Source organism: Ailuropoda melanoleuca, chromosome 6 (assembly GCF_002007445.2).
Source record: "Ailuropoda melanoleuca isolate Jingjing chromosome 6, ASM200744v2, whole genome shotgun sequence".
NCBI lineage: Eukaryota > Metazoa > Chordata > Mammalia > Carnivora > Ursidae > Ailuropoda > Ailuropoda melanoleuca.
Window position 1 is genome coordinate 54,002,895 of NC_048223.1, and position 21,508 is coordinate 54,024,402.

At 42.8% G+C, this 21,508-nt stretch overlaps 1 protein-coding gene across 10 annotated transcripts in view; it reads right to left on the reverse strand.

Moving 5' to 3' along the window:
* CHRM3 (cholinergic receptor muscarinic 3) overlaps nt 1-19,923 on the reverse strand; it is a 465,054-nt gene extending 445,131 nt beyond the window's left edge. For 7 of the 10 annotated variants that reach the window (XM_034662432.1, XM_034662431.1, XM_034662430.1 and 4 more), the window contains exon 1: nt 19,082-19,923. The gene's annotated coding sequence lies outside the window, so the exon portion shown is untranslated. Of the gene's footprint in view, nt 1-18,049; nt 18,880-19,081 lie in introns of those variants that run through there. The other 3 variants (XM_034662443.1, XM_034662442.1, XM_034662434.1) reach the window with 2 other exon arrangements.
* Between the last annotated feature and the right edge of the window lie 1,585 nt (nt 19,924-21,508).

Consider the following 21,508-nt stretch of genomic DNA (forward strand, 5'->3'; position numbering starts at 1 on the left):
TGCGACCCATATGAATATTAAAAATTACTTAGGTTGATTAAAATCTAAGTGAGGAAAGGGGTGAACACCTTTTTAAAAAGTGAGGCACTTGTGTGACTCATTGTGGAATTCTTCTTTCGATGTATGTCAAAGACAAATATTAAGCTGTCACCAAAGCAAGTGTGTTCAATACAGAATTAGTTGTGAAAAGAAGCCAAGAATTGGACGGAACAAAGAGCAGAGCAGTGAGGAGGTGGGCCAGCGCCCCAACACCCGCTCAGACACACCTGCATGTTCAGCTGCAGAGACAGCGGTGACCTGTTTGTAAATAGCAAACATGAGGACTGCTTACCAAATGACCGCAGAAGTTTCACAAAGGACGAGGTCCCAGGCGAGTCTGAAACTCAAATTCCTTTTGTCAAGAACCCTCATTTCTTTTCAACAAACACTTCCCCGCCTTGGGTTTATATTATTCTGATACCATTAATATGATTTAAAGCCACCAAAGCAAACATTTGCAATGGAAATAATCACCATAGAAAACAAGCTGATGTTTACTTCTTTAAAGAACTGTGTCTACACCCCAAAAACACCCTGACTGCAAAGGAACATCTAAATCCACTTGATTTTGAGTCTTTCCATTGAACAGATTAACTAAATAGCCTGTTCCAGTGAGTTCTCTACTTCGACACAGCCATTGATGCTATTATGTCCTACGGTTTTTTTCATATTAATGTTAAATTATGTTGACTGAAGTTCACAAAAATGTGGATGTCTATTAAAAGACACCACCATTTGGTTTAAATTCAGATTATGGTTCAGTTCCAACCTTCACAGAAAATGGGCCTTTCTCAGGAGAGCCAGAGTATAGGGAGGTATGGCCAGCAGTGGCCAGCCAGCAACCCTCACCCAGACTGAGGAGAACCATCCTTCTCTCGTCAGGATGGTATCTGCCCTGATTTATCCTTGAAAGAGTCTACAGGATGACGGATCCTTAATAACTGTCATAATTATGATTATATAAGCACTGCAGAGGGCACTTAACTTCTTCCCCAGTAATCTCTTACTCTGCTCATATCATCTCATAGAAACTAGGCGACAAGACAGGTCAGATAATAATAGAAAAGTAACAGTGAAACAGTATATATAACAGCAATAATAGCAGTTATTGTGTTTTGGGGGTGCATACTATGTGCGGGTTCTACTAAGTGCTTACACATATACTCATCTAATCTTCCTGATAACCAGAAGAGACAAGTATGGTAATTATCCTTCTCACGCTGCAGATAATAAAACTGCAGCACTCTGAAGAGAAGAGACAGTGCAAGGAGGACAGTAAGGGAAATGCTGCAGGTGTATGGCAGGTCTCCAGAGCAACCAGTTCTGGAAGACTCCTGAGAAGATGGAAGAGGGCAGGAAGGAGGGAGGGAGGGAAGGAAGGGAGGGAAGGAAGGGGAAGGGAGGGAGGGAAGGAGGGAGGGAGGGAAGGAAAGGAAAGAGACAGAGAGGAAGGGAGAACATGAGTATTAGTTCAGAGAAAACCAAAAAAAAAAAAAAAGAGAGAGAGAGAGAGAGAGAGAAAATATCATAGTTCACTAAATGGTTCAGCAGTGAGTAAAATTTACATAGTCAAAACATGTTAGTATCACGTATGGACTGATAAAACCAAAATTTTAATGTGATTCTCTTGGGAGCATAAGAAAGAGATTTTCAACAGTAGGAAGTAAATTCTAAAAGCCAAAAAGCAAGACATGGCAGTCAAAGCATGGTATTTTGAAATATGGTAGTGAATAACAGAAAAAAAAAACAGGCTAAAGAGTGGAAAATGCTCACCTCTCAAGAGTGGGAAGCTGGGAGGCACGGGGTGCTGAGGACTGCTATCATATTTTATCAGAGCCTTGGGAACCATGTGACTTTCTAAAGGACTGAGATATTACAAAAACTTCAAAACTCTTTGATGACATAGGAATGTAACAACTGTGTAAACTGTATTAAAAAAACAGTGGCTGTATCTAGGCTGTCCTTTATCTCAACTGTACTTTGGAGGTGAGAACAGGCAGATTTGCCAGTCAGAACAGAGCAAGTTTAAGGACACCCGCAGCCATGGGGCTGCTGGAAGATAAATGAAATCGTGCTTGGATTTTCTTATTTTTGCCTCAGAAAAACATATTGATCTTCCTGACTTCTCAAGAAACCCAGTATTAAGGAGACGTTTTTTACTGGAAATCCTCCTTTAGGGAAAGCAGAGGAGCCCCTCTAGAACCAGTCCTGAAGGACCAGAGGATTCCAGCACAGGGATGGGGGAGGACAGGTGCTGCCTGCTTCCAGGAGGGAATCACGGCAACGGCAACGGTACAGAGCTTCTGGGCAGCGACAAAGGGGACTAAAGGTGCAGTGAAGCGTGAGGGGTCATAGAATCACTTTTGCCTTGCGACTCTCCTGGTAAATGATGAAGGTATGCGTTCTGTGCCGGTGATACTACCCCCTAGGGGGCAAAAATGGGTTCCTAACGGGCAAATAAAAGTCCTAGAGATTGCAATGATTTCCAGCTCACTGANGGTATGCGTTCTGTGCCGGTGATACTACCCCCTAGGGGGCAAAAATGGGTTCCTAACGGGCAAATAAAAGTCGTAGAGATTGCAATGATTTCCAGCTCACTGAATGGCCACATTTTATAAACAGATTTACAGCAAATGTATGATATTAAATGTTCATAGATTAGAGAGGATATTAGGACCAAAACAAACAAACAAACAAACATTGAAAAGGCTCCTTAGGGGGGTGACAATGAAGAAAATCCAGAATAAAATTAACAGGAAAAAAAAAATGGTTGGAGAACTTTGGAATGGAAATTGGTAAAAATTGAGAAGGACCTTACAATTCTGGGAGCAGGAGAGGGTTTTGTGGTTAAAAAAACATATTTAAGGTTAATATCAGCCACCTAATAACACACACCAAAACATTCTTTAAAATGTTAGCACAGTAGATACCCTCAAATCAAACTGCTCCAGTATCCAGATCAATGAGCTTGTGTTTAACAAAAGACACTCTCTACTCAGTCAATTTCTTAATACCGATTCCAAGCATCTCATTGCCTTTTAGAGATCAGTCAGTCAAGCTCCTGACAACCCCAGATTCTATTGGACAATGGCATCTACGAGATCCCGGTAAAATATATTCCTAAATTTCCAAATACCTGCTTTGAAGCCTCACTTGTAAAAGCATTGTTTCCCACTTTGATTGAGAGCCCAGACAGAGGTTCTCATCTACACACATGGTTTCAAGACCTGAGAAAGGGGAAAAATTCAGGCAGGCCCCATGAGTTCTTGGCGCTGCGGAAACAGTTCACACACTTGAGTGTGTGTTTGGATCTGTGGGGTGCGAGAAACAGCGTCTCCAATGAGCGCCTTCTATCCAACCATCATCAGAGTAAAATTTAGGTATTAGGAACGTCGATTTTCTCCCGATTATGCCCACGCATCAGCACCCTTCAAACCAGATTACTTATTATATTATTTTTTAAAGCTGCTTCTCAATAGCAAGAAAAATTAGTTGATCCACTTAAGCCTCAAGCTCCACCAGGGCAAGACCCTGTCTTCTTTCTCTAGCCCTCTTTCTCCCACTGGAGCAGCGTCCTGGGGTGAGCATTTGCTCAAAACCTATATGAGAAATGAAAAAATAGAGTATGTCGTCTTCAAGTATGCTTAGCAATATTTCGAGACCTACATTTTGTTGTGAAAAACCTAATAAAGTATAATACTTAGTTATTTTAAAGAGCCTCAGAATAACCCAACCATTGGAAATTGTATTAGCCAACTAATGCAAAAAATTAAGGAGCTTATGGCATATCAAGGGCATCCCAGGCCAACGATTATCTGTCACATTTTGCATAGTGTACACACAGTGGGCACTCACTGTTGATTCCTAATGTAACGTACAAATTCAGAAAAGTCCCATTTTATAACCTAAGAAATTTCTTGACTTCCTTTTTAATGTATATGCTTATTATAATTAAGTAAATGAGCATTTATGAAAATAGAATTTTTGAAAATTAGAAGGCAGCAAGTTGCTTCTCTCTTATGTAATTGTTATAAGAAAATAGGGGAAAAGAGCATTATTGGAAATGAGGCTAGGCATACTCAAGTAAATGTGAGTGAATGTGCTAGTTTATTTCATTGTTTTTCCAGTCTAGAATCCTGCAGTTCCCTGTAAATGGTACTATTAATGATCATTTTAATATGGGTGTACAAGAGAAAAGGCCATGGTCGAAAGAACAATATGTGGTGGGTTTGTTGGGTTTTGTTTCTGCAGTAAGAAACACAAAAGTGGCACTGAATATTCATTTATTCAGTTAGTGTTTGTTGCGAGCCTACTGTGGGCCAGGCAGTGTTCTAAGAACTGGAGATTTAGAGATTAAAAAAAAAAGAATCTGGGGCACCTGGGTGGCTCAGTCAGCAAACGGTCTACCTTTGGCTCAGGTCATGATCCTGGGGCCCTGGAATAGAGCCCCGCGTCAGGCTCCCTGCTCAATGGGGAGTCTGCTTCTCCCTCTCCCTCTGCTCCTTCCTCTGCTCGCACTCTCTCTCTCTCTCTCTCTCACTCACTGTCTCTCTCAAATAAATAAAATCTTAAAAAAAAAAGGATCAAGTTCTTGGTCTCAGAGAGCTCATATTTCAGTGATTATGAGCAGACAATAAATGAAAAGGTAAATACACATGATGTCAGGTGGTGATAAAAGCTATGAAGAGAAAGACGGGCAATTGAGATGGTGAACAATGGAAGAGAGTGCGTGCCATTCCAGATGAGGCGGTCACAGCATGCCTGATCAGGTGACACCGGAGGAAGGCCTAACATAAGTGAAGAAGCAAGCTGTATAGATTTCTAGAGAGTGTTCCAGACAGATAGAATAGTATAGGCAAAAACTCAGAGGTGGAATGTTCCTGGTACAGAGAGAAAATAGCAGAGTCTCCACATGTAAGGTAAGCTTTGCCTGGCAGGCACACCTTCCATCTCCATCTTACTGGTCCTTTAAAGTATCTCTCAAGTGAAATTCCTGCAACTAAGTTCCTGGAATCCCTCCAAAAAGATTTGTCTTCTCCACCCTTTGAATCCCAAGAACAACTTGGCTCTGATAACTCTATTTCACAAATCAACATTTCTGTAGATTATAAACACATATCCTGGGGCAAGACTTTGCCACCAACTTTTACAGACCCTTCTGAACCTAGGTGCCCTACAACCATCATGTCCAAGCTGCTCAGGAAGTCAAAGAAGCATCTATGGTTGGTGTGAGCTTTCTAAAATTTCAAAGACTCAGTGAGCGCTCCTTCTTTACAGTTTGGTCTGGTTTGGACTTGGAGAACACAGAAGATGCCCCCCTCAGTCTTCTAAAAGTCATGCCCAATCTCATGCTTCGGTTAGGTATTTCTGTGCTGAAAAGAGGGTAAGTAGGTGGGATTTTCATTAGCAAGATGTGAGCCAGCTTTCCACTCTGTAATGGTAATGTTAAACATGGTTTATAGGTAAGAGTCGCCTGATATAAGTTCTGTTCATGTTTCATTTTCTTTGGATTCCTGCAGCCCATGGTCAATCAAATGAAGTCGTCAGGCTGAGTTTCTAGTATCTTTGTTCCTTCTGTCACCACAAAAAAAAAAAAAAAGAAAGAAAAAGAAAAAAGAAAGAAAGAAAAAAAAAGAAAGAAAGAAAAAAAAAAAGAAACCTTTGTTTCTCACACGTCTAGAATAGTAGCACATTCCCTAGATCCATCAAGTGTGTTCATCTAGGTCTCAACTCGCAATGTCTGTTTTAACTTTTTTTTTTTGTTTATGTAAGGGGTATACTGGTCAAAGTATGGTAGAGAACTTCTATTCTAGCTAATATCTTATATCTCATATAATGTAAATATTATAAGGTATTATAATTTTAATATTATAATAGCTTACATCATAACTTCGGCAATATATGTGACTTTCAAAAAGGGTTCCAAAAATAGGTTGTCCTGTGTTTGAAAGGAAACAGAGCAGGTAGCCACATTAAAAACTAAATTCCAAAACAAAAAACAAAAGACAAACTAAATGCCAGGGAATGGTCATATTTAAAGCATGAAATCTATGGCATATAACAGCAAGTCTGACCTCTCATTCATGGGGAACTAACAATACTTTCTCATATCAAGTGGCTCATTTTGAACCTCATTTTAATTTTTCAAGACTTGACCCACTCATTGGACACACAAATGCAGATGTCTGCCATCTAGTGGCAAAAATTGGTATCAGCAGCCAAGTTTTTCTAGAAAACACTTTTTTTTTTTTTTTTTTTTGAGAACAATTCAATTTCAGCCCTAAGTTTAAAAGGCAGGGAAAAAGGAAAGCGTAGGAAGGTCACACATCTAACTGGCCATGTTATTCTAATACCCATATCTCTGATCTTGACACCAAGCTAGGGCAGGTCTGTTTAGAACCCCTCGGGAGGGGCGCCTGGTTGGCTCAGTTGTTAAGCGTCTGCCTTCGGCTCAGGGCCTGATCCCAGGGTGCTGGGATCAAGCCCCGCATCAGGCTCCCTGCTCTGCTGGAAGCCTGCTTCTTCCTCTCCCACTCCCCCTGCTTGTGTTCCCTCTCTCACTGGCTGTCTCTGTCAAATAAAAAAAATAAAATCTTAAAGGAAAAAAAAAAAAGAACCCCTTGGGAGTACTATTCTAGATCCTATGGATTTTCACAAAGAAGTTCAATGAAGGCAGCATCTTGCCCTATTTCTTCATCCCTTTATCTCTAGCACCTAGAACAGTGCCTGAAACAATTCAGGAACTTAATGAATTCAATGAACTAGTGAATGGCTAGCAGAGGAACCGGAGACAGACCAGACTGTGGGTTGCCTACCACAGGAATTTCTAGAATTCTAAAGAACAGTGTGATTGGTAATTTTGTTTAACTCTCTTAAAAATGAATATAATACTTTAAATTTGTGAAATACTATTAATTGTAATTATACATGCTTTTTAAAATTTACTTATATCTAGAAGATCTATATAGAATGACCTTTACTCAATGAGAACTAATCTATGTCTATTTTTATGAATATTCATAACTGAATTATTACATACATATGCAGCAGTTCTAGACTACTGTCTCACTTTCTTGACATTATGCACTTCATATCAATAATATATGTGATAAACTTGCTCAGAAAGGTAATCCCTAAATATAGCATTATACACACACACACACAAAAATGGTCTATTTATCATAGCTCCATCAAATAACATAATCAAGAAACAAAGAAAAAAATTGTTGAGGACTGTCTATATTTGAGAAAAGAACTTCTATTTTAACACCACCTACAAACACATATCCATATTAAAAAAACCCACAATATATTTAGATACAATGCAGTACATTTGATGGAGTTTCATCTTATTTCTACACCTGAGATCTCAGTCCTTGCTCGATTGTGTTTAAATTCCAGTGGAAAAGAGAGCTCCACCCTTCCTCAAAGCCTGAGAAACACCCTAAATTGAATATGACTCATCTTACCAGAGAGAACAGCCTAAGATAATGTACCCTTGCCAACCGGTCTACTCAGAATCTACTCAGAAAAAAACAGAAAATGTTTCCCTCTCATTCTCTATCTCTTTGTCTCTGTGTTAATCTTCAATTAGTGGGTCTTAAAATTTAGCAAGCAGAAGTGTTGTTCAAGGTATTTATTTAAAAGGCAGCCTGACAGAACCTGACCCTACTCTGATTCAGCTGATCTGCTTTCAATCCCCAAGACTGCATTTTGAACAACCACCCCAGCTGATCCCAGTGCACTCGATCTGGGGCTCTGTATGCCTTCAGACACATCACTATTTTTTTTAATTTTTTTTACCCATCATCTTTTACCGGGTATTAATTCTTCTTCTTCTTCTTCTTCTTCTTTTTTTTTTTTAGATCCCATTTATTTATTTGAGAGAGAGGGACAGCACTGAGCTGTACAAGCTGGGGGGAGGGAGGGGCAGAGGGAGAAGCAGGCTCCCAGCTGAGCAGGGAGCAGGGGCTCGATCCTAGGACCCCGAGATCATGACCTGAGCTGAAGGCAGACGCTTCACTGACGGAGCCACCCAGGTGCCCCGAAACATCATTGTTTCTAAACCTTTCCCGTGGTTACAAGAATCCCTCAGGAGACTGGCCACCTATCATGATCAACTGGGAGTGGCTCCTTCAAAAGTATAATTAGCAAAGCTGGTGAGAGGAGCCGTACTTGCAGGTTGTTACTGGAAAGGACCGTGCCTCCCACAATGTTAGGGTCACCAGTGTAACCATTATATCGACACCAATGACCCTCCAGGCAAGTGAGACTCAGTCTGACCCAGGGTAATTCTATTATGTTCTGTATGATAGTCCTCAAGAACAGCTGTTTGCTAATACATAAACTACTTTGTCATTACCCAGACACACTGAAAACCGCTAAACCTCATATTTAATTTTCCTCCCCAAAAGGAGTAGTAAGAGAGAATTCACTCTACAAAGAAAACATAATGAGAGTCGATTATGTGCCAAGTACTGTTTTTGGCCCATGGGATCTATCAGTGAAAAAAAACATAACATAAAAAATCTCTGCCCATACAGGGGCAGATTTCGTGAGCTTCTCATTCAGATCTTACATTGTGAAGTCCTAGGTATAGAAAAATAAATAATGGTGGCTCCTGACGAGACGCTGAAAATCTAAAGGAAAAGCCTGTTATTTACATAATTTAGTTCTAGCGCTAACAAGTATAGCAAATATTACAGCAGACGTGGGAACAATATAGTCAAGGGGCACGAGGACTGAAGAGGTGAATTGTCTCTGGGAAGGTGGGCCTGCAGGGTCTGTGGGGCTACTCGCAGTGAGAGCAGGGCTGGCAGCTCAGGAAGCAAGGGGGATCTGGATGAAAACCTGGAGGCAGCAGAAGGGAGGCCCATGCAAGGGCCCTCCAGCAGGCCGACGGGGCCGCTGTGCTACAGCAGAGGGAGGCAAGGAGGATGGCACTGACATTTGTGTAGAGAGAAACTGTAAATGACTATGACCTCCTTACAGAATAAGGAAAAGCAAAAGCAGACAGAAAGCAGGAAGATGTGTTTGAGGCCATGGAGACTGTACGAGGGGGAGGTGGGAAAGCCCTGCCTTAAGGAAAGGCAGAGGGACGAGGAGGGAAGCAATGGATGGGACTGCTCACGACAATCCATCAGGATGAAGAGACTGTGCGAGAACAGTGAGGGCATCGAGGAAATACAAATTCAGAAGGTTCGAGTCTGAGATCCCAGGGTGACCGTGATGCAATCAATCAGTACAGGAGAAACAGGAGGCATGGTTTATTTTGAGGACAGGTGATGGGTTTCAATGTCCAAATGGAACATTAGAGGTGACTGGGTGACATTCTTTGTGGAAATGTCCAACAGAGTGCCAGAAATGATGTCCCTCACTCAAGGGAAGAGAACTGGGTCAACTGTCACTGAGGCCTCAAGTGCAGCTGAGATCTCCAGGGGAAGAAGGCAGACAGAGAGCAGGCAAGAGGACTCCTGGGAAGACACGGAGCATGGAAGAACACAGAAACCCAGACGCGGAGTCCGCAGACCCAGGCTTATTAACTCTCTAACGTTGGGTGAATCACTCCACGTCTTGGGACCTCAGTTTCCTCAAATATAAGACATGAGATGTCGAAATGTCCTCCATATAATTTCACTAACTCAGACCACAGGAGTCTCATTATCTCCAAGTGTTAGCCACTTCCTGCCTGCCATTGCACTTCCAGGTTTTTGCTTCACGAGACATAACCAGCTTCACTGACAGCTAGAGGCTCCCCAAACAGACTCCGCCCCTTCCCCTACGCAGGCAAAAGATCTTCCAGAATTCTACCACAAAACTGATTGTTCAAAAAGTAAGAAGTAGGGTAGTAGAAGCAAATATTTATCTTCATTAAGAGTTGTCTCTCCAAAATTCTTAGAGGAACTTTGATTTTGACTTCTGCAAGAATTTTCTTCTCAACAAATGCCTTACACTGGGCATTCACTTACTGACATTCTTTTTTTTTTTTTAAGATTTTATTTATTTATTTGACAGAGATAGAGACAGCCAGCGAGAGAGGGAACACAAGTAGGGGGAGTGGGAGAGGAAGAAGCAGGCTCATAGCAGAGGAGCCTGATTGTGGGGCTCGATCCCATAACGCCGGGATCACGCCCTAAGCCGAAGGCAGACGCTTAACCGCTGTGCCACCCAGGCGCCCCACTTACTGACATCCTGAGACACTGTACATATGACCTTTTGTTTTTTCTTGGCGCATCTCCCTAAATTACAGTTTTGTTAAACATACAAAATCATTCTGTTAGATCTTTGTTAAAGATTCTCTGGTTCTTTTTACTCTAAGCTTAGATTCATCCATGAAACAAAAACTAATATACGTATATATATGTATGTTAGATAAATACATATTGTCCACATTCAGAATTCAAAATGAATCATCTGCTCTTCACAGATCTAAAGTATGTGAAAGGTTAAATTTCAATATAAAATTCAGCTATCCGAAAGGACATGTCATCTAACATGATAATTGTAATCTGGTCCCAAACACGTCCACCGGCCAACGTGCGCCTGAAGGTACGAGGGTAGCTTGTGCCTACTGGGGCAGTATCGTGTCTTACTCTTACAAACCCAAAGTGTCTAGTCCTGGGGGCAGAGAAATTGCTGAGTATAAGCATGCTTAAACGATCAGAATTTCAAAGCAAATGTATTTCCATACTGCTGGGCCATTTTAAGGGGATTGACTTTTATGCAATGAAATCAGTAGATCTTTTGGAATACATTGCACATTTTAAAAAATAGGGAGGTAGATTTACATTTAAAGCCAGGTCACAAGCATCTATTATTATCTCAGCTTTGTATAAGGTAGATGTGAAGATGCATATAGAAAAATATGAGGGGACTGGAGTGCCTGGCTGGCTGAGTCAGGAGAGCATGTGACTCTTGATCTCGGGGTCATGAGTTCAAGCCCCACATTGGGTGCAGACCTTACTTAAAAAAAGTATCAGAGGTTCATGCATCAAATTGCTAACCATAGTTTTCTTATGAGGCACTGGGTAATGATAGACTTTTACTTTTGACATCATATATATTGTTAATGTTTGATTTTTTGTATAATCTCTATTACTTTCATAATGAGAAAGCAGCCAATACACTATATTTACATATTTTATATGTTGATGAGTATACTGAGCTGAGCATTTACAGGAAAACTCCATATAGGGTCCTTTAGGGCAACTGAGGACAAAGAGACATGGTATCTTCAAGGACTTCCCACTCCAGTATTTGATATAATTTACACACACACGAGTAAATGTGACCAGTGATGAAACTGAGAATCTGATAAAGTACTAAAAGATGAATTCCTAGTAAGAAATGTCAGTTCAAGAAGTCCTTGACAAATTGCTAAAATCTGGGCCCATGGGGATGTGGAAGAAAGGGCATTCTACGAAGCAATAAGAACACATGAAAGTCAAAAAAATGGCAGGGCATATACAGAACAGCAAGTGGTAAGGGTAAAGTGAAAGGCGACCTTGAGACTTGGAATTGAATTTAAAATGTAAATCCAAGCTACCGACCAAGTCAAATGCTAGTTGAATGCTGATGTAATAGATTTAATTGTCATTCAGTAATAATAGAAGGGGACGTCAAAGAAGTTTTCTGAGGACAGGAGAAAAAAATGATCAGATTGGGTCTTCAATAAAAGCGATCTGTATCAAATGGCTTAGAAGAAGAGGCATGGTCAGTGAAATCATCCGGGAACTCAGAGTCCAAACGAGAAAGGGGTACTGAAGGAAGGACTTCCATCAGCATCCCCATCACCCGGGCTTTTTAGCAATGCAGGGTCTCAGGCCCCGGCCCAGACCTCCTGATTCAAAGTCTGCCTTTTACCAAGATCTCTATGTGGTCTGAATGCACACTAAAGTTGGAAAGGCAATAAATCAAGGTGCTGGTAATAGGAAAGAAAAGAAGCCAAGAGGTTTGAGCTATTACTTGGTTGAATTATTACAATTTGGCATCTGACTAAATGTGGGAGGCAATGGAAGAGAATAAATCAAGATTACTCAGAAATGTTGAGCTGTAGGATGGTCATGCTATTCATAGAAATAGGAAACCCCAGGAGAGCAGCATGAGGAGGAAACAGATGAAGGCTGTGGGGTCCAGCCAGCTCATGGAAATGCTGCTTCCAGAAGCCAAGCCGGGCCTGGAGACCATGAAATGGGTGTGATCTACACTGAGGCCACTGGAAGCCATAAAAATAAATGCAGTTACAAAAGGAGGAGGGGGTGAGAAAGGCATGGGGGTCAATCGAGGAGACATTCTTAGCCTTGAGCTGCGGAGGAGATGGGATGGGGAAGCTGGGGGGAGGCAGAAGAGCCACGGGGGAGGAGAGCCAGGGAAGCATGATGCTTTGAAAATAAAGGGAGGGGAAAGGTGCTGCTAAGAGATTAAAGGGACACCTGAGGAATGACCACTTGTTTTGGGACTAAGTGGTCACAGGTGACTTGGCAGAGTGGTTTTTGTGAACCTGGTGAGGATGAAAGCCAGAGAGCCAAAGGTAAGGGTCAGAGGGTAGTGAAATTGGGTGTGCACGCATGTGTGTGTTGGGGGGGGGGGGGATCTTAAGCAACGAGTGCAAATGAAAAGATTAAGAATAAACATAAAAAATTTCAAAGGGGCATAAAAGACCAGGTTTCATTAACTTTAAGCTGTTGAACTTTAAGGATTTTCTTCTGGAAGAGAGATCAGAAGTATTTTCTTCATAATGCTCAGAAATATTAGGAGGGCAAACAAGCACAGTAAGAATTAGATTTTTGGCTCAATATAAGGAGGATCTTCTCACTGCTCTCTGAAAAGGGAATAGGCCTCCTTGCAAGCATTAATTTCTCAAAGCCTACAGACCACACAATTCAACAGGAATCACAAAGTAGAACGTTGCTCATCAGTGACATCTGTAGCTGGCTGAACGGTGGCCTCTCAAAGCATATGTCCACATCCTAATCCCTGAAACCTGTAAATATTACCTTATATGGTAAAAGATGTGACAGTTAAGGCTTTTGGAAGGAATAGCCTATCTTAGATTTCTGGGTGGGTCCTCAAGGCAATCACATGTATCCTTATAAGATGGGCACACAGAGAAGGAGACACAGAAAAAGAGGAGGCAACGTGACCACAGAGGCAGAGACTGGAGGCAAGCACAAGTCAAGGAATGTAGACAGCCATCGGAAGCTGCGGGTGACAAGGAAGGTTTTTCCCCAAGAATCTCTGGAGGAATTTTGCACCTGCCCACACCTTGACTTTAGACTTCTGGTCTCCAGAATTATGAGAGAATACATTTCTTTTGTTTTAATCCACAGGGAATCAAAACAGCACTTGACCTCACCTTACAAGTCTTAGATTTCTGGAGCTGCTCTCAACTCATGCAGATCATAAGCTCCTGGAAGGCACAGCTCTGGTTCACTCTCTTGTGAATCCAAAAAAGGATGTCTGTGGTGCCTGGCACATTAGGAAACACTGAACACTGTAGGGGAGAGTTACTACAGAAATGTACACTCATGTGTGTAAGCGAAAAGGAGAGATGGGTACACAGACACAGAGAGACAGTAGATAAATACTAGATAGATAGATAGATAGATAGATAGATAGATAGATAGATAGACAGGAATATGGATAGATAGACTCATTCTACTTAGGCAAGTAAATTAAAATTTGTTATACTCTCATGAAGTTGCCTTCATAAATACTACCTGGGTTATCCTGTCATATTTACTCGTAAAGATAGTACAACCAGAATCTGGAGGAAGGACATACGGCTTGTAGTTGCTTAAATTTTCAGTTCCTCACAGTTAAATGAATTAAAGGGTTTAAAATAATTTATCACAAGAAAAGCAGAAGGATAGCTGTACTGAAGGAAAGTTGAAAAAGGTTGGCTGGGGATTTGGGGGTAAGGAAAGAAGAAAGGAGGACCCTATATGAAGGACTACTGTGGCAACTCCAGTTTTCCCAAATGTCTCCCCGCCCACAAGGTAGAAGGATTTAGCAGATGAACACCTCACAACCACAAATGCATGGTCTTCTGCAGTAGGCATCTGGTAGCCGCGTCGTCTCTGAAACAGGCTGGTAATATTTTACGTTGGCTTAATCTCACCTGAATTTTATCTGCGCAGCAGGGGTTGGAGGATATCCTGCCTGACCCAGGATGTCTACACGAGCACTACTTCCTGCAGCAGAGGTGACTGAAGGTAGACTATGTCATGGCTCAGCTGGTGTGCCAGATTTCAAGGGAACACTGGGGACAGGAAATAAGCTAGGGCTAGGCTAGAACAAATGACCTAATGAAGAATTAATTCTGTAGTGGATAGTCAGCAACTCGAATTACAGTGGCCAGGAGGAGTGTGGAGAACTGAGATTTGATCCTGCCAACAATGACACACAAGGAGATTTTATTTGTCAAGTGGAACTTGGCAACACAGGTCTCCAGGCAGAAATGATACACTGTCAGGAGGGTGGCTGTGCCTTAGGCCCAGGGGGTTTGTCCACGTTGGGGGTGCATCCGAGACTGAGAAGAGAAAGAATGCAGTCTTGCTCCTGGAGAGAAGTTCTTGGCAAGGGTGAGGCTCACTGCCAAGGTCATCGCTAAAGTCCTTCCAGGCAAGACTTCAGTACTAAAAATGCAAACATAAGAGAGGTCTAGCCAAGGAGATGGCAAATATGACAAGAGTTAAGAGAATCTGAGGACGGCTGGGCATGGCAAACACTAGAGCTCGCTAGGGTTAGGGCAGGTGAACCGACCTCATGCTCCATTCTGTGGGGTTCACTGGTGGAAGAATCCAGAAGCCCAGCCTCCAAGTCTCACTCAGCACAGGGCTGGGGAAGGCTAGAGCTTAAAGCCCCCATGGATCTGCAGCTACTGCTTGTCCAACCGTATTCACCCATTTTTTCCCCATCGTTGTTTCTCCTCCGAGTGTTCATACTCTAGGTGGCTTCAGGATGAGGTGGCTCCATCGCTGAGAAGAAGATGGCAGTAGCTCAAACATTCCTTCTGTTGGCTTGCTGTCACCGCCAGTGGATCCCAGGACGGTGTCAATGTGGGGAGCTGCAGCCTTGGCAGAGAAAAGTCTAAGAAGGTCCATGCCAGCCAGAGTACTTGGCCTTCAGGAGTGGAAGAGCAGGAAGTTTCAACAGGTGGGACAACAGAACTCCCAGCCCGCAGGAGAGAGCCTGCCAGAGGCTGGGGAGTCTACAAGCCACCAAGACGTGTGGACAAAAAGGAACACAAGGCAGCCAACGACGGAGCGAGAGGGACACCTCCTCTCTGGCTCTCCGTGCTCCATGTCAAATCTTATTAAGGGTCTAAACTGTGCTCCACAAGTAATAGTGCTTTGGAGATGGTTCAAAAACCACTTTCACACGCGTCAGGCTTTGGACCCTCAAAGCACTCTGCAACTACTATCCCCTCCACTTGCACGCCGGGGAAGAAATGCTGGGGGAGGAAACACAATTTTCTTGTAAGGCCCATTGTGATGTAATATTTTCAATAGTTTCACTGCAACAAAACTGTCTTTACTTCCTCGTTTGAAGGCAATGCTAACGCACACCTACACTGCCCAGGATGCGCAACTTCTAGGGGTGGGGAAGTCTGAGGGAGCCCTCCAGATGCACATGCAGGGATAAAACTGAACGGGGGTGCCTTTGCCACCTGTACAGACTTTCTGTGGAGTGCTGGTGGAGGGAGAAGGGCCACGACTACAGATTTAGGATTCAGAGACACTACTTTTAATTAGATCTGAACAAGGACCACTTCCTTAATAGAAAAGGTAAAGTCCATCAGACATGAGAAACTAACTTCCAATTTGACAGGCTTTGCCTCTTGCCAAAATTCATTAGATGATCTCTTCAGCTTTCTCCCCTAAAATCAAAACTTTCCACTGAGGCTGCAATTCTATCCCAAAGTCCTGTTAAGACTGATAGCTAGGATCGGGATTCCACTGGACTAAATGAGATTGATAGGTAAAAAGTCCTGTGGAATGTTTCACTGCCGTCACACCTTGGGAAGCACCACATTCAAGGATTAAGCATAAGGCACAATTTATTATGCTGATTAATTTTTTTAAATAACCATGGTAAAGGCATTGATTATTTTTTTATTGGAGTCATATAGGTCTTTTTTATATTCTCCTATAAGAAAAACATATTTTAAATTCACAAACATATTGTATAAAATTAAACATTTCCAGTGATTTACTGAATACTCCAGAATCACAAGGCGAGGATAATGCTATGGGTCACAATATATTATGACATAAAATTAGGTTCCACAAGTGAAAGACAGATGCAACTCTCTACATACCCATCAGGGACTCCATCTCCATATGAGTCACAAGTCATTCATCTCATAGCTGAAGTGCCACTACACCACAGCTGTTCTCAATATAAACTTCCCTGCATTGCAAAGAAGACCCAGTTTCTTAATAGTTACACTGACAATGTCCAGGCCATTTAGGAGTAGGCAAGTAATTCTTCCAACGTTAACAACTTTGTTAGGCAAGAACAGTATGCTGGCTCGGGAAATGATAGTGGAAATTTTAGGTAAAAATAGGAACAAAATTATTACCTTATAATTTGCAAATACACAAGGGAAATTTGCTTTTAATTACATCGTTTAATTTTCTTTCTCTTAAATTTATTGGTGTGGATTCAAGAAATTCTAGTTTTATGAATTTTACGTTCCCCCCCCCCCGGCTCATTTTCAACAAGTTGCCTGTAATTAAAAGCTAAAATACCATTAAAAGAAAGTTCACTCTTTTACACACCATAGCTTAAAGAGCACGTTTTCTTTAAGAAAGTAAATTATTTGTCTTTATAAGGAAAAGAAAATGGGTGCGTCCTCAAGAACTCAGCATGCCTAAGTTCTCTTCGAAATAAATAATACTTTTGAAGTGATCTTTTCCCTTTTTTCCCCAAACAGAAAAAATAAGGTAATGTGCATTCTTATATTTCTCTAAACTTGGTTTCCTAAATAAGTTTAAATGTAGATTTAGTGCAGAATTACTCTTACAGCACTCTGTCTTTCTCTATATATTGACCAATTCCACACACATTTTCCCTTGTCCCAAATTACACTTTTCTCTTACAATAATTTTCCATGCAAAAGATATACATTGTCAAACATTTTTTCAGAACTTTTTTATCTCATTTAATTTTTTAAATATCAAGTCTATTTGAATAAATATTTGCTGTTATTTAAATAAACGGCATTTCAGTATGACTATTTTCATGTTAAACTCAATCTTATAGCACCTTCCCAGCTTATAGAAACAATCTAAATCAGACCTGCAACGTAATTAATTTTAAGTTAGTAATTTAAGATAAAGTTATATTTCCATATGGAAACCATTTAAAAATAACATGCTTTCTAACTCAAACATAGCTAATTATACATTAAGCTAATTGAGACAAACCATGTAAACAAAATCTCAAGATAGGCTATTCAGTGATAGGAGTATATGATCTAAAGCATAATTCTGTGTCATGTTGAATGCACACTGGAGAGGCAGGCATGTTCTATGTATCCTTCGCAATACCAGCTCCCATAACAAGAGGGTGAACCCAGCGCCATATCTATCCCACCACATTTGGAACAGACAGACTTCAATTTTTAAAATTAATATGTGACTAGATGCACATATTTGTTTTAGGTTCAGCTCTTCCCCTTCTTAAGTATATATTCTTAGGCAGGGTCTCTTTCGTAAGTAAATACAGGAGCATTGTTTTAAACGCAGGAAATAGTGATGAATGTTTCATGCAATTTAATGATCTCACAATATGAAATTATTTGGGGCTACATAATCAACAAATACACTTTTTAAAAAAAAGATTATGTTTCACATAGTAACCCGGAAAGACCTAAAATGGGGGATTAGGCTATCTGTTTTGTTGTAACTCAGAGGCCAAGAGAGAAATGAAAAGGTTTGTGCAAGGCATACAGTGACATAACCAGTGTCCTTAACAACATAAACGCTCGGATAAATACATTTACCTCCTAAGAAGAGCCGTCCTTTTTACATCGCAACACAGCCCGAGGAAAGCATATCCTTACAGCCATGAGACAGGTTCAAACAACACTTGCAGACCAATGAATGTTTGCATTCTTGTAATCTGTCCATATGGATGCAATTCCCAAACCCTTGCCTTCTCTACCACTTCCAACCTGTGTGCTAGGAGAGTTGCACACACGCACACGCACACCGAACAGGATCACAATTCCAACACGCACAGCGAGAAGACGACAAGTGAATCTTGCTGCTCGAGTCAACTGCCCCCCACCATCGTTTAAAAACACGCAGAAATTAACCCAGCTGTAAGGAGGCTGTTCTGGGGGAGGTTTCCAGAGAGGAGATCCGGTGCAGTCCAAGGGCCGCCGCTCCGCGAGTGTAGACTCTCTTTGGATCAGTAAAGATGCGCACCCGGGCTACCCACCTTCGCCCAGGTGTTACACTAAGTGTCAAATCTGCCTCTTCGCCCCCTGAAATGCAATCCGCACAAGCCACCCCGTTTCGAGGTTGGCGGGTGCCTGCCTCGGTAGGAAATCATACGAGGGAAGCCACACACGCACATCACACACGCGCGCGCATACGAGAACACACCAAGCCGAGTAGTTCCTCTGGTCCGGACACTTCGTGCCTCAGATCCGGCTTTCGGGAGACAGAGAATCCAAGCGGAGGAGAGCCGGGTGGGGCGTCCCCCGCTCTCTCCGAGCCACCGTTCATGTTATACAGTCATTATCCCAGCACTTGCTGCGACCCCGCATTCCCCACCCTCGGTCCCAGGCTCCAACTCCGCACACGGTCGCGCTCTCTCTAGGTTCAAGTTGCCACCACCACCACCCAAAATCGACAGACCAGCTCTCTCTACCCTCCCCAATACCCTCTTTGCATTCCCCAAGCAAAGACATTTCCTACCCGGGCCGAAAACTTTTTCCTCCCTTCGCAACGCGATCAGGCAAGAAACCAGGTCAGCCTCTACCGCCACCCGCTTTACCCAGCGCCCGGCTGGCGAGCACCTTCTTTACCTGGCCGCTGCGCTCCAGGTGACCGTCCCACGGCGGTCGCCCGCGCCTCCCCGACACGCGGGGGGCGCCCGGTCCGCGGTCCCTTAGTCGCCTCCTGCTCGGCGCTCAGGGAGCGAGTGTCCTAGGACCGCACGCCCATGCCCGGAGCCGCCCTTCGGTTCATCGCGCGTCTTTGCAGAAGCGAGGCTGCCGCCGGCGAACTCACAAGGAGCGTGGGGATCCGGATGGCACCGACTTGCCCCGCGGTGTGCGCTCCCGGGTCCGAGAGCGCTCCGCCCGCGGGCAGCTGCGGCCGCGTCACATGCCGCCTCCAGGCAGCGGCCCGGCACCTGCCCAAGCGGCAGCGCTCTTAGCTCGGCACCGCCGCCCCCGCGCCTCGGGCTCCCTGCACGCTCCGGCCCTCACTGTTCACGTCTTTTTTCTCTCTCTTTCTCCCTCCTCACTTTTCCCCTTTCTTCTTTCCTTCTCCTCCTTTATCCTGTATTCTCTTTTTCCAAAAGCAGACACAAGGCGCTCCAAGTGGGAGGATGGTCTTTCCCTCCTCACGAACTCTTCCTCTGCCTGGTGGTGGCGGTCGTGGCTACTGCTAGCCGCTCCTCCTCCTCTTCCTCCCGCGCTCCTCCTCCTCCTCCCAGGACGGCGAGCACGGGTGTAATGCACAAGCTGCCTGCTGGAGACCCAAACCTGCCCGGCTTCTGAGCATGCCCAGTTGCCTTGCTGGCGCCGCGCTAGGCTCTCGCGTGCGGGCTCCGCGGGCATTCTGCGCCGGGAGGAGGGCGAAGGAACCCGGCTGGGGGAGAGCCCCGAGGCCTCCCGGCTGGCTCGCTGAGGCCTCACGTGCCCCAGTTTGTGCGCCCCCGGTACTTCAAGGACAGATTTTTGTTGGTCAGTTAGTTTTGGTGTGTTCTCTTCTAAACCGCTTTGCTTGGAGTGCTTAGAAGGATTGAAAGGAAGTGGATTCTTGGGCACAACTTATTGCTGAAAGAACCCCGGCTCAGTTACAATAAACGACACTGTTGAGATCCTTTCCTTAGAGAGCAGCCTTAAGGGTTTTTTTTTTTTTTTCTTTTTTTCTTTTTGGTGAGAGTCTCTTCATGCAGAACAATGGAATAGAGAGAGGACGACCTGGCTTTTCCTCCTCCAGAAGTTGACAGCTTAGGAGTAGAAGAGAAATATGCATTTAAAAAGACGCACACGCGCGTACGCGCGCGGGCGCGCACACACTTTTTTTGAATCATAAGATAAAAGATGCGATCTTGCTAGCCAGGCTTTTAAAATTTATATGTAACTCAAGAGGAATGAGAAGCTACAAAGAGAGAAAGAAGGAAAGAAAAAGGGAGAAGAAGGAGGTGGGGAGGGAGGAGTAATGTCTTATTAAAAACTACTTTCAGCTAACTAAATAAGGAAAAAGTGGCAAGATGCCCAAGTTGCAGAGATACCAACAATGCGGCTCCACAGCGTTCTGAAGGTTTTTAAAAGATCTTGTAAGGAACAATTACAGGAGAATCCCATAAGGAAGGACAAAGAATAATGGTAACTCTGGGGGGGGGGGGAGAAAAAAAAAGTTAGAGCATAGTATGAAATGAAACTTTTAATAATATGGGAAGAGGCAGAATGATTTTGTTAATCTATTTGGAGCAAGAAAATAAACAGGAAAAGAGCTCTTCTTTGAGAAAATAAGTCATGTTACGAGAGAACTAGATGTACACAAATTACATTCTGAGTTGATATATTCTCTTCTAGGTAGAACAGCCTTCAGGACAGAAGACACTAGACACTGCTCAGAGAGAATGAAGGGCACAATAGGAAAACACTAGTGAGAAACCGTGTGGCTACTTAAATCCAAATACCCAAGCCCAGGTGAATTACATGCAGAGTACTGTAATGGTAAGAACTATTGATATAGTAGCCATCTTGTTTGGATATCTCACCGGTGGAAATATAATAGTTGCCTTCATATGTTTCCTAATCTTCAAAGCAAACACTCAAACTATTTTACTGTCACTTAATAAAGGAGAAGGACAGAAATTTAAAGGACGAGATAAATTGCCCATTGCATAGCTAGTAAGAGGATTAAAACTTCAAATTTAAAATATCTTTTCCATTACATAAAACTGCTATTTGCCTGTGGGAATGGGAGTAGCTTCGATAATATTTGGTAAACCCATAAACAACATACAGGGGGCTATATAAGAAGAATGGGCATATAAAAATACTCCAGTTTTTTTTTTTAAAGGTAGATTCTCTTATCTATATAGTGATTAAGTGTCATATGGATTACTGGCAATATTTCTAGGGAAGATCATGAAATAAATCATTTGCCAGTAGTCTGAAAACAAAACTACAATTGAATGAAAATATTTTACCAGACTTGCTTCATTTTTCTTTCTTCATTAAAATCATACACCTGGCATTTCCTAATTCCAG